Source organism: Mandrillus leucophaeus, unplaced genomic scaffold (genome assembly GCF_000951045.1).
Source record: "Mandrillus leucophaeus isolate KB7577 unplaced genomic scaffold, Mleu.le_1.0 Scaffold1213, whole genome shotgun sequence".
Classification (NCBI taxonomy): domain Eukaryota; kingdom Metazoa; phylum Chordata; class Mammalia; order Primates; family Cercopithecidae; genus Mandrillus; species Mandrillus leucophaeus.
In genome coordinates, this window is record NW_012100466.1 from 687,922 (window position 1) to 691,815 (window position 3,894).

Here is a 3,894-nt window from a genome sequence, read left to right on the forward strand (position 1 = left end):
AGGTAGTGATGTGCATTCCCCATTACATCATGTTAATTTGGTCTGTTATTAGTTTTATCACCTTGGTTAAGGGATGTCCACCACAGCTCTCAATTGTAAAGGCACATTTTCTTCTTGTTAATTAATAAGTAATCTGTGGAGTGATACTTCACTCAATTGCTTTGGCATGCAGTGATATTTTTGTCTGAATCAATATTACATTGGAAATCATAAAATGGTGATTTTATAATTTGTTTCTTTTTTAACTTTTATTTGCTAGCTGACATTTTTTGGTAAGAAAGAGATTTCCCTTTGCCCCCTCCTTTTTTTTAACTAAAGACTCATGGACTCATATTTTACTAAGTGTGTTAAAGGTTATTACCATCTTTTTTTAATGTTCCAATTGTTTCAAATTTGGTTAATGGGTTGCTCTTCAAACTAGTTTTTTATCCTTTTGATACGCCCCAATAGTCTTTCAGCACTTCCTTGTTTTTTGATGCAATAAGATGTACCAGGATCACTTTGTTCTTTTTCTATCCCAGACTTGGAATTAGCCACTGTCCCAAAGAACCTTAGCTCTTTTTAGTGTGGAATGGTATTTAGAATCCAAAACATAGTCAGTATGTGTGCTCATTGCTACAGCAGTGTTATTGCTTATAAGCTCTTTTCAGTGGGCAAATTTAGAAAATGTGTGTGTGTGTGTGTGTGTGTGTGTGTGCGCGCGTGTATGTGGGTTTAAATCATAGGTTCACACTGATAGCTCTATTTCAAATTTAATATCACAGGACCCTTCCTCATTTCTGCTATATCGTATTTGTTTCTTCATCTACCAACTCTAAAATCCCAATTTACAAAATTATCAACATATTTACTCATATAATTCACACAAAATTGTATAGCCTACAATAAACACAGAATAGTTTTAGAATTACTATACTAATAGTACAACTGAAAATAAATCAGTTGAGAAAAATACAGTATGGCAAGTAGTCCTGTTTGTCTTTAAGATATATGTCGTACTAAGGAAGCAAGGTTAGAATAATCAAAAGTTACATGAATTATTATTTCTGTAAGGTTGTGTTATTAATTTGATATACAACTAGGCTCATTTGTTTCTATTAGTAGTCAGTTTTAGGGCTTTTTCAATATTTTCATTTATTTTTATTTCTGAAAACTATAAGCTATGTGCATAGTTCAAAAATCAAAGTTATATTAAAAAAGATTTAGTCAAAGAATCTCAATTGTATCCCTAACACCTGTATTTCAATACCACTCATCTGCTGGAGGTATCCATTCTTCCAATTTCTGGTTTGCTTTCCTCAGTTTCTTTTTTGCAAATATAAGGAAATATACACATTCTATAAGAAGCTGTATATTGCAAAGGGTTCTTTATTTTTTATTGATATATAATAGTTGTACATATTTTGGTGATACATATGATATTTTGATATCTGTATAAAAATCGATGTAATTGGGATATCTATAACCTCCAACATGTATCTTTCTTTTTGTTGGGAACCTTGCAGTTCTTTTATTCTAGCTATTTTGAAATATAAAATAAACTATTGTTAACTATAATTTCCCTACTGTACTACTAAATACTAGAACTTATTCCTACTATTTTCCAGTATTTTTGTATACCTTAGCCAACTTCTCTTTATTCCTCCCTCCTCCTTCCTTTATCCACCTCTAGTAACCACTATTCTATTCTCTACCTCCATAAGATACACATTTTTAGGTACTGTATATGAGTGACAACATGCAATATGTGTCTTTTGACGTTTGGCTTATTTCACTTAACACAATAACCTGATGTTCCATTCATATTGCTGCAAATGACAGGATTTCCTTCTTTTTTATTGCTGAATAATGTGAATGAGAACATGCAATATTTGTCTTTCAGTGTCCAGCTAATTTCATTTATCATAATAACCTCCAGTTTGATCTAAATAATAGAATTTCATTCTTTTTATGCCTGAAAAATATTCTATTGTGCATATATGCTACATCATCTTTATTCATTCATCCTTGATGAATACTAGGTTGATTCTGTATCTTGGCTATTCTGAATAGTGCTGCACTAAACAAGGGAGTGCAGATATCTCTTCAATATATTTATTTCCTTTATTTTGGATATATACTCAGCAGTAGGATTGCTGGATCAAATGATATTTTTAATTCAAATTTTTGGAGGAACCACCATACTGTTTTTCATAGTGGTTGTACTAATTTACATTCCCACCAGCAGTATGAAAGTGTTCCCTTTTCTCTGCATCCTTGACAGCGTTTGTTATTTTTTTCATCTTTTTTGGCAGCAGCCATTCTAACAAGGAAAAGAGGATATCTCATTGTGGTTTTGTTTTGCATTTCCCTGATGATTAGTGATTTTGCACATTGTTTCATGTATTTGGCCATTTGAATGCCTTCTTCTGAGGTATGTCTATTCAGATGTCATGCTTATTTTTAAATCAGATTGTATTTTTGCTGTTGTTTGAGTTCCTCACACATTCTATGTATTAATTACTGGATTAATAGTTGGTAAATATTCATTCTATTCTACTAGTGGTCTATGCACTCTATTTTTCCATTGCTGTGCAGAAGTTTTTTAGTTTGATATAACCTCATTTGTTTAATTTTGCCTTTGTTGCCTGTGCTTCTAAGGTCTTAATCCAAAACATCTTTGCCCAGGCCGATGTCCTATAGTATTTCTCCAATGTTTTCTCTTAGTAATTTTATAGCTTCAGGTCTTACATTTAAGTCTTTAATCCATTTTTTGAGTTGATTTTTATATGGTGAAAAATGGAGACATAGTTTATTTCTTCTGCATATGGTTATCCAGTTTTCCCAGCATGACTTTTTAGAGACACTCTTTTCCTATGTGTATATTCTTGGCACCTTTGTCGAAAATAGGCTGGCTATACGGGGATAAATTTATTTCTGGGTGTTCTGTTCTGTTCCACTGGTCACTGTGTCTGTTTTTATGCCAGTATCATGCTGTTTTGGTTAGTGTAGATTTGTAGTATAATTTGAAATTAGTGATATAGTTTAGATATTTTTACTCACCCAAATCTCATGTTGAATTGTAATCCCCAATGGTGGAGGTGGGGCCTGTTGGGAAGTGTTTGGACCATAGGGATTGATCCCTCAAGGTTTGGTGCTGTCTTTGTGACAGGGTTCTCATGAGATTTAGTCGTTTAAAAGTGTGGTGTGCACCTCTCCCTCACAATCTCTCTCTCTTGCTCCTGCTTTGTGGTGTGATGTGCAAGCTCTGACTTCACCTTCCCCCATGAGTAAAAGCTTCCTGAGGCCTCACCAGAAGCTATGTTTTCTGTATAACCTGCAGAACTGTGAGTCAAGTAAATCGGTTTTCTCTGTAAATTACCCAGTCTCTGGTATTTATTTATAACAACGCAAGAACAGCCTGATACCATCAGGTAGTGTGATGCCTCCAGCTTTGTTCTTTTTTTTCCGCATTATTGTTTTAGCTTTTTTGGGTCTTTTATGATTCCACACAAATTTTAGGCTTGTATTTTCTATTTCTGTGAAGGACGTGATTGATATTTTGATAGGAATTGCATTAAATCTGTTGATCACTTTGGGTAGTATCATCATTTTAACAATATTCTTAATATTCTCAATATTATAACAATAATTTATATCTGCTAGTTTTAAGCATTTTAATATTCCAACGACTAATCGTTTGTTATTTTCTGTTTGTTTTCTACAGTTTCTTGAAAACTACAATGGTACTTTGAGAGCTGAGTGGGCATCTCTGGAAAGGCCTATGACAGCAACAATTAGAAAGTCTTCTAAGTGACTTGTCTGGGGATCAGCAGAGGGATCTGCTTGGGGACTAGAAAGTGGACTTCCTACGAGAAACATAGGGGTCCATGCTGTGAGTCCTGCAAGAGGGCA